Genomic DNA, 13,947 nt, shown 5'->3' on the forward strand with positions numbered 1-13,947 from the left:
TGTTTACTTTTGGTGAGTGGGTATGTGCTCCAGGGCATCTGTTTGGAAGTCAGGGGACAACTTCACTCCTGGAGCTGCTTCTCTGTGTCCCCCGTGTGAGTCCCAGAGCTAAACCTCAGGTCATCAGGCTTGGCAGCACGTGCCTTACCCGCAGAGCCATCAGCTGGCTGTGTCCTAGTCTCTGCAGTGTGTCGCTCTTCCTCGTTGTGGAGACACTGAACATCTAGGCTGTAATGATTACCCTGGCTTACCCTGGCTCTACTTCCCCCACCCCATGCTGGGGGTGGAACCTAGGGTCCTGTGTGTTCTAAGCCAGCAGACCCTTACCCAGCGTTTCTGAAATGTACACCTATGTAGTGTTCCTCCGTCAATTTGGATTCATATGTTTCTCAGGGCTCAAACATGGTTATGCACTCTGTTATGAATCGCACTGGGCACCTGATGCTGATATGCATTATTACTATGGTGCTAGCTTTTAATCATTTAATGGGGGTTTTATATGGCTCAGTGCAAGTGTACCGTGTTTCTACTCAGTTTTTCATCTTTCCCCCTTGGGTTTTTATCTCCGTGGTGGTTGCTCAGGGTTACTGCATGCATCCTTAGCTCCCATCTCTTTATAAACATACTCCGCAGATGTAACTAACTCATGGCAGTAAAATTCCATTTCTGTCTCCGTGTCTTAGTATATTGTCATAACTTTATGTCTAAATGCTAATATTTTTGCCTTGGCCAGTTGTCTTTTTTTTCCGAAAGCTTTCATAGCTCAATTTCAGCTCTCACTCTTAAGCGGACATCCATCCGTCTGCAGCCTTTTCAGTGTCCTTTTCAGTGTCCTTTTCACTGAATGAAATAGTGAAATTTCATTCAATGAAATTCAATGAAAAAGTGAATGTCCTTTTCAGTGTCCCTGTGGCGTGGGTCTCCGTAGCAGTCTCTCTTCTCCTTTACCTGGAAATGTCTTTATTCCATTCTTGATTTTGACTTATTTTTTTCTGGATATCAAAATAATTACATTTCCTTTCAGCACTTCACAGATGTTATTTCAAATCTCTGTGCTTTCTGATGAGAAGTCAGTTGTCCTTCTCAAAATCACTGCTCCTACCTGTTCCCTCCTGACACCTCCACTGTGTGTGTGTGTGTGTATGTGTGTGTGCTTGTGTGTGCATGTGTGTGTTTGTATGTGTGTATTGGTGTGTGTATATGTGTGCATGGTGTATGTGTGTATATGTGTGCTTGTGTGTGCATGTGTGTGTTTTTTATGCGTGTGCATGGCCGTGCGTATATGTGTGCATGTGTGTTCTTATGTGTGCATGTATGTGTGCGCTTGCATGCACACATGCATGCAGAGGCCAGAGGGCAATGCCGAGTGCTTGCCTCAATCTCTCTCACCTTATTTTCTGAGGCCGGATCTTGTTAAACGTAGACCTCACCAGTTGGTTAGACTGGCTGGCAGCAGGCTCCAGTGGCCCACCTTGTCCCTGCTTCCTAACTCTGGTATTCAGATGTCCACTGTGGCATCTGACTTTATTTCTGTGGGTGTTAGAGATCTGAACTCAAGCGTACACACACCTTACTGGCTGAGTTACACACATAGTCCTGCTATGTCTACTTATAAAACTTTAATAATTTACATTTTTAAATGTATGTGCATGGGTATTTTGCCTGAGGAGGTCAGAAGAGGGTGTGTAGTTCCTCTGGAACTAGAGTTACAGATGGTTGTGAGCAGCTATGTTGGTGCTGGGACTCGAACCTGGGTCCTCTAAAAGAGCAGTAAGTGCTTTTAATTACTGAGCTATCTCTCTATTCCCAAAACTTTACTAACTTTTGGCAATTTGATCATGATGTGTCTCAACATGGTTCTTTTTTGCTTTATATCTCCTACAGCTGCTTCAGTGAATAAGTTAGTGGTTTTTATTAAATTTGTGAAAACTTTGGCAGTTATTAATTCAAGTATTTTCCTTCCCCATTTCCACCCTCTGATCCTGACATTTAAGTTTAACTACATAGATGAGCTGATTCTTTCATACAGGTTCCTAAAATTTACTGCTGTATTTGCACATGTATGTTCATGCATGTGGGGGCCTGAGATTGACACTGGGTGTCTTACTCTTTGAGATAATGTCTCTCACTGAACCTGGAGTTCACTGACTCAGCTAGGCTGGCCAGTGAGCCCCAGGAACCTCCACTTCCCCAGCGCTGGGGTTGCAGGAGCATGGTATCACACCGCGTGTTTGGCTTACATGCTGGAGAGCTGAGCTCATGGCCTTACCTATGCAGCAAACGCTTTCCTGTCTGCGCTGTCCCCCAGGCACTCTGGTAATGATCCTGGTACTAGGCATTGAGATCATCTTTTTGTAAGGACACAACGCCCGTCTCTTTTGCAGGTCCCATCAGGGCTTGGTTTTACTATTTCCTCTTTTGTGTCCAGATAATCTTCCAGAATTTTCACCTGCTGGTTATCTTTTCACCAACTGATGGACACTTAGCATTTCTGCTTCTGGGCTATTATGAATAATGTTGCTGGCAATGTGTGTATGTAAGTTTTTGTGTTGGGGGGATACCAAGGAGTAGAATGATTGGGGCACATGTTGCTCTGTTCCTAACCTTTCAGGAAATAGATTATCTTTTTGAATGGCTTGTAGCATTTTCCCACTAACTGTAAATTCTAAGTTACCCACACCCTTGTAACTATTGGTGAATTATAGCTGCCCTTGTAGGTGTGTGCTTTCATACAATGAAGATGGGCGCTTAAAAGAAATCCCACACTAGCTCAGAATTGAGAATAATAGAGGGTTATTTATTTAGGGGTAGACAGATCACAATTCTCTGCTGGAATGGGGAACAGCAACCAAATCCCACAGCCGGAGAAGAGGCCGGACGAGCTTTACATCAGAATAAATAGTATAAGAGACCACGCCCCAAGTGGGCTGGTATCTTAAAGGCTGTTGGTTGGAGTGGAATGTGCTCCCACAGCAATACAATATGAAGATAGTGCCCCCAAATCAGTGTGTTAAAGACTTGTCCCCCAGACTGTTCTATTGGGGAACTACTTTGGCCCTTTGAGAGGTGGGGGTTCTTTCGTCATTAGGTGTGTGCCCTTGAAGCACTGAGCCTGCCTTGTCCCTAGCTCTGCTTCCAGCCTGTGAGGTGAATGATTTGCTCTGCCCTGCACTCCTGTCTTTGTGTGGAGCTCTCACAAAGGCTCATAGCAATGGACTGCTGGTTGGACTGATGCCTTCAGAATTATGAGCTAAAACATCCTTTCACTTTGTAAGTTCATTGTGTCTGGAATCTTATTATAGCAATTGGAAGCTGACTTTCATCTTCAGAGTCTAGTGCTGAAGTTGTAGTCCTCGTGACTATATTTGTCTCGTTTTGTTGAGATAGAATCTCACTACATAGCCCTGGATGGCCTAGAACCCACAATGTAGACCAGGCAGGTGCCAGAGCCAGACAGAACTTTGACCGGTAAGCCACAGCCATGTGGTGATACAAAGATCCATAGATATGGGTTAAATTAATATGTAACAGTTAGCCAATAAGAAGCTAGAGCTAATGAGCCAAGCAGTGATTTAATTAATACAGTTTCTGTGTGATTATTTCGGGAGTCTGGGCAACTAGGAAACAAACAAGCAGCCTCCTCCAACAAATTCAGAGATCCACCTACCACTGTCTCCTGGGTGCTGGGATTAAAGGAGTGTGCCCCATACAAGCTAGTGTGACTGTGTTGGGAGCTTTGGGAAGGTAACGGGTAAAGTGAGGTTGAGAGGCCCTGCAATGGTTTGGTTGTGGTTTGTGTCTTTCTGGGATCATGTGATAGAAGTCTGGTCTTCTGTGTGATGTTGCGGGGTGGCACATTTTGAGAAGTGTAGCCTAGTATAAGGTCACCATGTCATTAAGGATTCTGCCGTTGGAAGGAGGGATGTGGTTGTCATGGTGCCTCTGTTAGATCCTGAGAGTGGGATGTAGTTGTCATGGCTCCACCATTAGATCCTGATCTAACCCTTAGATCTCTCGAAGAAGCCCCTTCTGACTTCGGCTTTTCCATGTGACTTCTCCTTCATATGCACTTCCTCAGCCTTGCCATCCAGTACAAGTGACAGAGCCCAGGGAGCCCTCACCAATGGCCAAGGTAATGGGGTCACCTGATCTTGGTCTTTATAAAACAGTGAGCTAAGTAAGCCTTTCTTCTTTACCATCACCAGCCTTTGGTCTTTTGTTACATCAATGGAAATTGAACTCCGATAAGCTTTGTGATGGGATTGCTACTCTGATAAAAAGGCACCCACCCCCTCTCTTTCCTCTCCCTCTTACTCTCTCCCTGCCTCTCCCTCTGTGCTGTGGGAGAGGTCAGAAGAGGGCATTGGATCTCCTGGAACTGGAGTTATAGGCAGTTTGTAACTGTCATGCGGATGCTGGGAGCTGAACCTTGCAAAGTGGCAAGTGTTCTTAAGTACTGGGTCTTAAATTAGAGAGACCATCTATGAGCCAGTAGGAAAGCCCTTGCCAGACCATGACCATGCAGACATCCCTGACCTTGGGCTGCCAATTTCTAGAACTATGAGAAAGTAGTATGTTTTTATGGCCACCTGAGCAGGTACGGTGTGGTTTTGATTTGATTTGCATTTTCCAAATGGTTAATGGAAACTGGCGGGTGTAGCTCAGTATAGAGTGCTTTTGCGGTATGCATGAATGTTGTAGAATATTATTTTAAGGTGTATTACTTTTGTTTATGCGGTGGGACGTTTGTTTAATGATGTAAAGATGTGTTGCTTTTGTTTGTGATGCATTTGTTTAACTCTGTGAAGCTGTGATTCTTTGCTTGCCTAAAACACCTGATGGTCTAATGAAGAGCTGGGTGGCCAATAGCAAAGCAGGAGAAAGGATAGGTGGGGCTGACAGGCAGAGCGCATACATAGGAGGGGAAATCTGGGAAGAGGGGGAAGGAACAAAGAAATGAGAGATTGAAGAGCAAGAAAAGAAGGGGTCAGCTACCAGCCATCCCACCAACCGGAGTAAGACTGAAAGTAAGATACACAGAAGAAAAGAAAAAGCCCAGAGGCAAAAGATAGACAGGATAATTTAAAGTTAAGAAAAACTGGCAAGAAACAAGCCGAGCTAAGGGCAGGCATTTATAAATAAGAATAAGCCACTGTGTGTAGTTTATTTGGGAGCTGGGTGGCGCCTCCCACCAAAGAACAAAAGAGTAAAACTAACAGCTGCCTCTGGCGTCCAGTGTGGGCTACAGTAAAAGAAAATTCAGCTCCTATGAGGCCCTGGGTTCCATCCTCTGCCCCCCCCACACACACACACTCCCTCCCTCCCTCCGTCCCTCCTTCTCTCTCCTTCCCTTCCTCCCTAAGGGTTAAGGCCTTTCACACATCTTTGGAGAAATGCCTGTTCAGATACCGCACATCGTTTGGTAGCAGGGTGTTTGTCTAATCATGGAGACGTCAGGTAGGATTCGCAAGTACTTTTTTAAAATTTTTAAAATTGATTTTATTGAGCTCTACATTTTTCTCTGCTCCCCTCATCCTCAACCCCCATGCTCCCAATTTACTCAGGAGATCTTCGCAAGTACTTTTCTCAGAGTTCTTGAGTGACTTCCTTTGGGTTCGTTGTTTGTATAGTGAGTACTGATCCAGACCCCTGGCGCAGCTTTCCCTGCTGTTACTGACAGGAAACAACCTGCAGGTGCTTGGAAGAGCAGATCCAGCATGATGAGTTAGCAAAATGTAAATCTCCTGATATTCAAAATAAGTGTGTGTGTGTGTGTGTGTGTGTGTGAGAGAGAGAGAGAGAGAGAGAGAGAGAGAGAGAGAGAGAGAGAGAGAGACCTGATGGTGTTGACTGGAATACTTGCTTGAGTGAACGGGTCTCGGGGGTGCTCACAATACACAGTAGCGGGGCCTACACCCTTAGTGCCCACCTTAGAAGGGCTAGACAGACACTAAAGTCCTTCAAACACACAGCTAAGTTCTTTGTAAGAGAAACAAACATCGTTTTATACAGTCATTACTGTCTTCTCTTTAACCCAAAATAGTGCAGACAGCACATGGCATTTGGTGGTGCTGGTGGTTTTTGGTGCTGAGGTAAAGCCCAGGCCTGTGCATGTTAGAACATTCTGCAATAGAACTACATCCCAAGTCTTTGGTATGCCTCTTCAGAATAAATGTGAATTGAAATGAATTTAGTTTTGGATCTTGTGGCACCCCTCCCTATAATGGGAGCCTGTCTGAGATCACTCAGACGTCAGTGGAACGTTAGAATCACATCAAGCATTCTGAAGGTCGTCTCTGGTATACTGTTCTAGTAACAGGCTTGTCACTGCATGGCGAGTCATGTCTGTGCCAGGCTGCAACATTGTGGGAACACGTTTTCCTAGGACAGTCAACAACTGATAATGCATAACACGTTTTTGTGACGTATGCACATTGCTCCCTCCTGCCCTTTGTCTAATAGTGAGAATCCTTGAGGTGGACAAGCCGCAGTGTGAGGGTGTCAGGACTTAGGAGCTAGCTGTGTGGCCTCAGGCTGTCGTAGACCTCTCAGGAGTGAGCATTTGTTTGGATTTCCTGTGCATGGCCACCTCAGTGAGTAGTGTGAGGATCAAATGAAGTGCTGGATCAGAAGGCATCTTGGCACTGCCTTCACTTCTGCGTGCCCAGATGCCCTCCGGAGCTGATCATAGCACTGCCCTTCAGGAGGTGAGAAGTCCGGCCGTACAGAGCTGCTGGTCTTGTGTATACAGGGCAACAGACCGCAGTGCTGGGAGCCAGAGGGAGAGGCTTCTCATCCCACCTTTGGCTATCCGTTCTGTTGGGCTCCTGAGTTTTTTTTGCGCGGCTCTGGTCCAGGCTATCTGAGGTCGGTGAGCACTGTGTTCTTAACTTTGCTGCATTTCAGACTTGAGGGCTTATCCTCATGATAGCAAGGCAAACCCACTTACTCTTTATGGGCTCCTTGTTGTCCACACCCCCGGGAATGCATTTTCTGTCAGCCACACAGTGCTCAGCATATCCGAGTATCCTGAGGTCTGGGCCCTGGGAGGGCACACAAGGTGAGGTCGTTTGATACATTCCTGTGGGAGCTGCGTTCGCTCCGGCAGACTCGATGCTTTCTTGTGAGGAGAAACAAGAGGCCTTTTTAGGGCAGATAACTGGGCGGGGTGGCTCACACCCACAGCATGTGCTAAACGTGGAAGTGGGGGCTTTCCCTGGGTCTGGCTGTCAGAACAGAGGTGAAATCTGTTCCCTGAGATGCAGTGGAGCCACCCCAGGGTATGATGTGCTGTCTCAGCTCTGCCAAGGTACTCCTGCTGGGATGCTCTTCCTGAGAGCTTGTTCCTAGTCAGAGGGACTTTACCCATTGTCTTCGCAGACTCAGATCCTCATCACGGGTCAGGCAGCAGTCCTTACCTTCAGCCACTCCTGCCCTGTTCCCACCTTCAGCCACTCCTGCCCTGTTCCCACCTTCAGCCACTCCTGCCCTGTTCCCACCTTCAGCCACTCCTGCCCTGGGATGTTGCTGCTGTGGCACACTTGTGGTTAGTCCCTCGACAGCCACCGACCCGAGCCCCATGGTGAAGGCATCACACTTGGGTGGCTGAGAACCAGCACCCCTTGGTAGAGTGCTCCAGGCCCCCCTGCACACTGCACATCAGAACTTGGGAAGACTAGATGGCCAGGAGCAGCTTGTATGTGTGGGATTTGGCCACCCTTGGCCATCTTTGTCCAGCCTGCCACCATCAACCATTCTTTTACCCATTTCCCCTTGTACTGTTCCCTCTCGATCCTGTTCAGTGTGGCCGGTTTGGACACACACATACACTCACACACACGCACACACACATACTCACATACACACACACTCACATACACACACATACTCACACTCACATACACACACACTCACACACGCACTCACATACACACTCACACACATGCGTGCCAAGATGCTGTAGCACAGGGGCACCTCTGGCACAGGTTGTTCAGTGTGTGACTCTATGGTGTAGCTGGATGCTCTGACATGACCAAGGCCTGGCCCCTTGCCTTCTGAGAGTTTTCATTTATACAGGAGATTTTACATTGCAGAGAGAACTCTGATAGAAACAAGCCAGAACCACTTCCGGGCCAAAGCCGCAGGGCGTCACCAAACTCTAAACCTCAGCATCTTCGTCTCCAAAGGAAGCTTTGAGAAGTCACTTCTGAGAGTTTGGAAGGTTATTCAAGAATGGGAGAGTTTTCTTTCAACTCAGGTACAGGATCTTTTCAAATGGTGGCTGAGTTATAAGGGCGTGAGTGCTGCTTTTTTGGTGCTGGGGGCTGAGTGCAGGACCTCACAGGCACTAGGCAAGTGCTTCACCAAGACCCGCACCCAGGCTCATCAACACTTTCTGCTTAGACTTCACTGCTAAGTTAGTGGAAGTTCTAGTTACTTCTTTCAGCCCAGAGACTCCATGTAAAGAAAATACTGAGCTAGCAGGCAACGCGAACAGAGAGTCTGTCGGCTTGGAGATGTCTTAGGGGTCACTCTGCTCTGTGTCGTGTGATTGTTTTGCTGTCCAGGCTGGTCTCCAACTCGTGAGCGCACGTGACCCATCTGCCTCTGTCTTCCAGCAGCTCGGGGCTACAGGCTATGCTATACCTTCATTTTCTGTGTTACAGAGAAAGTCAAGACAAGCCAGTCACCTCCAGACGGTGTCTGTGAGATAGTCCTTTGATGGGAACTGGAAACGTGGCTCAGTGGCTGAGAGGACCCAGGTTTGGGTCCCAGCACCCACATGTTGGCTCACAACCACCTGTAATTCCAGTTCCGGGGGATCTCGATGTCCCTTTCTGATGTCCACAGCACCAGGCACACAGATGGTACACATGCATAAGGCAAAACACTCATACACATATAAATAAATAAATAATTAATAAATGATGTTTAAAGTATTATCCTTTGAAAAGTAGGTCAGTCACCCAGCCTCAGGGGCTTGTGGTCTGTGTCACTTCCCAGGGTTCCCCATTGCTCTTAACTGCAGGGTCCCGGCTCCATCTGCCCGCAGAAACTGCCCTTTCTTGGTTCCGTGAAGTTTTTGGTTGTTGCTTTGCAGAATAATACAGAATTTTGGTTATTGTGATTGTGACATTTGGTTCATTGGTGTATTTTTATATTGCTGTTCTGTTTCCTTGCTTTCTATGAACCAGTGAGACTTTAAACCCCCGAATCATGGCGTCTCTGAAGATGCGGCCGTTAAGGTCAGCCTGGAGAGTGCCAGCAATGTGTGTTACTTTCCTGAAGTGCGTCTGTAAACACCTATGACCAAAGTTCTGTCACTGGGGACAGTAGCAGTTCTGTGGTGAGTGATTCGCCTGTCGACACTGAAATTTACATCCTGTGGTAAAGCAAGTGTCCGCCTGCCAGCGCCTTCTGAGGACCGAGGCTACATCAGGGATTGTTGTGAGTTAAGGTTCTCTCGCTGATGGCTTCTGACTGGTTCCTGGTCTATTCTGCATTCAGGTGGGAAGATTTGGGGCGAGTATGCCAAGTGGCCCGGATATCAGACCTTTGCAGGGCAGGAGTAAGGCGTGCTATCTCAGCATGAAAGGCAGCTGTGACTTCAGGTGAGGTGGGCTCAAACCTGGCTACATCTGTGTGTCTAGACTAGGAGCTAAGGGATTGAAAGGAAGGTGTAAGGAATTACCTAGGGGCATGCTGAATTTGATGTGGCATGTCTATCCCAAAATTGGTAAACAGGGCCCTGAATACCTTCAAAGAAGTTTGGCAAGGAAGGATAGAAGTTGGGTAGAAACTTGAGGGGAAGCAGGGGCCAAAGGACACTGGGAAATAGGATGGAAAGGGGATAAACACATGACAGGAGTGTGGCTGGAAGGGGAGACAGGTGGCGCCCACAAGCTGCAGTCTTTCATACTAAGTGGGTGAATTGCAGGTAACTGGATCCTGGACCTTCTTCAGTAGGATGTTCAGCATTTCCTCTTCCTGTCCCCTCCCCAGGCTGCCTAGATCTACATTTCGCTGGTCCTGAGGTCATGCTATACTTTTTTAGAACAATACTTTTATTTTCGATTAACATACACATACTGTATATATTATTGGGGTTCTGTGAGGCATAGGGAATCCCTTTTATCATCCTGGCCTCACCCTACTTCCCAGCCCTTGAATAAGCAGTAGTCTGTATTCAGTCTTTGATTTTTAGCTTCCACATATGAGCGAGAACATGAGATACTTGTCTTTCATGTTTTAATTAATTTTATCACCTAACTTAGCGCCCTCTGGTCCCACCCATGGACACGCTAAGGGTCTCAGTAGAGAACAGTACTCCGAGGAGTGTAACTACCACCTGCCATACTTTCACGCTGGACCTTCCCACCTGTCCCCTCGCCCATCCTCCACAGTTCCTTCTCATGGCCCCTGTGGTCCTGAGGAAGCAGGCTTCTTACACCAAGAGGCAGAGGCTCTCCTCTCACCCCCTCATCCCTATCTGTCTATGTGCAGCCTATGCATGTTTCAGTGACACCTGATCCAGGCTTCCTGGCATTGTCTGTCAGCTTATGTTTTCTGTATTGGTTCTCTCCCCGCTGTGACCTCTGTCCTTCCTTTGTCATTGCCAGCACGCTCTTCCCTGACGTTGTGCCCTGTCGTCAGCTCATTGGCTTGCTAGGATAACTATCAGCCTATCTATAGCCCAGTTACATTTTTACAATTAGTCCAGCCACATGACTTAGTCTCTCTCCACAAAGCAGCAGGCTTTAGGGCTGGAAGTCAGGCTGGAAACCGTGCACTCCTCCCTTGAGGCTGGTAGGCACTTAGTGACGCCCCCACCCCGAAAGCGATCAAAATGTTTGAGAGGTGATGATTTCACCCAAATTAAAGATTTGTTCTTCTTTGCTTTCCACAGACGTTTAATGTGTTCCTACACAATGTGAGTCCTTCCCCCCCACCCCCATACTTGTTTACTGTGGAATTCTTTCCTCAAAGTAAGTGGCTGAGGTAATCCACTGCCAGGTCAGAGGGGGCCAGACTCTCAAGGGCTGAGGCTCTGAAGCCACCTGTGTAGCTGTTGCTATGACAATCACGTTTGGGAGCCTTTGACTCTGCTGTGGACCACTGCTTAGGGAAAAGCATTCTGCACTTTCCCAACTGAAAAATAAGAACTGGATACACAGTGCAGAGAGGTCACTGTCAGAATCGGCCTGTTACTTGGACCACAGGCAGCGCAATACCTGCCCATCCCTGAGAGAGGATGTTCTGTGCCCTTCCAGATTTGGTTGCTCTGCCCACGCCTCTCCTAAAGATCAGGCATCACAGTCTCAAAGATCCATTTGCTGTCTTCCTGGACAGGATGCCTGACTTAGCATGTTTGTGGACTTGTGCCTACGGCTGAGTGCTGTGTGCAATGCTCATTTGCACCTGCAATCTTCTCTTTTAATTTTGTGCACATTGGTGTGAAGGTGTCAGATTCCCTGAAACTGAGTTACAGACAGTTGTGAGCTGCCGTGTGGGTACTGGGAATGTTTGAACCCTGGTCCATCTGGAAAGGCAGCCAGTGCTCTTAACCGCTGAGCCATCTCACCAGCCCCTGCATCTGCAATCTTCTAAGACCACTGCAGGGTTCTTGGGGTCCTGCCCTTCACTCTCCATGGACAGATGGCAGTCTCCTCCAAGTTCCCAAAGATGCTTGCGCGTGACTTCTGATAGAAGACGTTACACGTTCTGTTGTAAACATGCCCGAGCTATTCAACAAGAACCGCTGTATTGATCACTGTGCTCAGGGCAGGTCTGGGTGGGTCTGTGTCAGATGAGCACACCCTGAGGGGGCTGCCAGGCAGGGCAGCAGCAGGAACACTGCCATATTGGGAATCTGCACAGGTTCAGGACAGATGGCCTTTGAGGAGGGACTCCGAAGAAACCACCAGATTGACAGTAAGAGGGAAAACTCTGCCAGAGGCGGGGGAAGAGGAGAAAGCACAGAGGCCCAACAGGAAAAAGATGCAGGAAACCCATGGGGGGTGTAGAGGAGACAGAGACTGAGCAGAGGCTAGAAGGGGAGGGCCACCTAACAGGAAACCACTGACAGGAAGGTGTACGGCTGTGAGGAGGCCCTGGCAGGCTCAGAGGATGCCCACCTGGCTTGCAGCTGCCCAGGGTGCTGGGATGAGGCCTTCACACAGATGCCTGTTCCATGCCCACACCAGGCATTGGCCAGCTCTCAAACATCTAAGTAAGTCCCTGCCCAGAGCCGCTGCCTGGAGAATGCATTCATTCAGTCCCGACCACCCCACTGCAGCCAAAGGACGTTGGATACACTGGGCCATGACTCTGGTCATCCTGACACTGACTTGGTGGCTTGGTGACTGAGAGGCTCTAGGGGCTTTCTAAAGTGGGTTCTGGATCTGCTCTCCCTCCTGACTGAGACACTGGCCATGCCCCCAGCCCTGCTGTGTTCCACTTTGCCATCTGTTACCTAGAAAGAAGAGAATTTCACACATGAGCCTGGACGCTGTGAAATGAATACAGAACATTTTCCTGCTGGAAATGCTGCACCAAAGTGGCTCTCCTGGGCGCTGGCGTTTGCCGTGTTCCTGCTTCTCATTGCTTATTCCTAGCATTTCTGCAAGTGAATGTGTAACAAAGTGGAACCCAGATGTTACCTGTAAATATGCAAATGCTAAGAAATTATGTTTAAAAACACTTAAAAATGTACACTGTGAAATAGCAACTTATTATTTTGCTCTTGGAATTCTTTGAATTTGATGTGGAGTTTTGTGGCAAAGAGCTGGGCACTGAGTTTGTCCCTACCTTTTCTGTGTATAAAAGGGAAGTTTAGAATGCCACCTATTAGGACACATGTGAACAGTTGGTACCAATAATAACACGGCATTTATGTGAAATCATAGGGCTATAGTTCAGTGGGGAGACACTTAATAAACATGTGTGGGACCTTCGGTTCCATCCCCAAGACTGGAAAAGAATTAAGCTGAGAGTGGTGAGTCACCCTAGAATCCTAGCACCAACACTTGAGAGGTAGGAGCAGGGGATCAGGAGAAAGATGTCATCTTCAATTAGAGAGCAGTGTGTGTGAGTGTGTGTGTGTGTGTGTGTGTGTGTGTGTGTGTCCGTGTGTCCGTCCTGTTCCTGGAGGAACATGGGAGGTGTTTTTTGCACTCGACATCAGGAGGAGGCACCTGGTGATCAGAATCATTTTCCAAACCCCTGAAGGATTCTGTCTGCTTCACTGTTTCCCATCGCAGGGTACCCATTGCCTATATTTAACTATCAAACAAGGATTCAAAGCCAGGGGAGGAATTACATGCCCACAATTCTAGCCCTCATAAAACTGAGTCAGGAGGATGAAGAATTCAGGGCAAGCCTGAATTATAAACCAGACCCTGATGGGGGAAAATGAAGAAAAACTAGAACCAGTTCCATTAAAATCGGGACAAGACAGGGCTGTCAGTAATTGCCCACTCTTTTTCAATATGGTGCTTGAGGCACTAGACAGAAGCAGTAAGACAAGAAAGCGAAATTAAAGAGCTACAAATAGGAGATATGATATTATACATCAGAGACTCCCAAAATTCTACCGGAAAACTTCTAGAAAGGATCAGTGATTCTAGTGACCAGATACAATCAACTTTGCCCTCTTTTATAAGGGGATGAATTTCATTCAGGAGGGCAAAGCCGTCAGTCCCTTCTCCAAAGGTTTCACATTCTAAGGCCATTGCTTTGTGGGCAAAGTTCCAACATACGAATTTTGAAGGGATACACACACACACTCAGACAAAGTTCTACCACAGGCACCCCTGAAATTCTTATCCTTCTTTATGAAGAATAAAATTATTTCATCCCAGAGACCCCAGAAGTCTCATTTGTTCAGCACCATTGAAAGATCTCAAGCCCAGAGTCATCAGATTTGGTTGGAACACGGGACCCACTTGT

At 47.5% G+C, this 13,947-nt stretch overlaps 1 protein-coding gene across 2 annotated transcripts in view; it reads left to right on the plus strand.

The window, feature by feature from the left end:
- Wnt5b (Wnt family member 5B) overlaps positions 1-13,947 on the plus strand; it is a 107,284-nt gene that overhangs the window by 11,066 nt on the left and 82,271 nt on the right. The window lies entirely within an intron of this gene.

This window comes from Myodes glareolus, chromosome 3 (assembly GCF_982192425.1).
Source record: "Myodes glareolus chromosome 3, mMyoGla1.1, whole genome shotgun sequence".
Classification (NCBI taxonomy): domain Eukaryota; kingdom Metazoa; phylum Chordata; class Mammalia; order Rodentia; family Cricetidae; genus Myodes; species Myodes glareolus.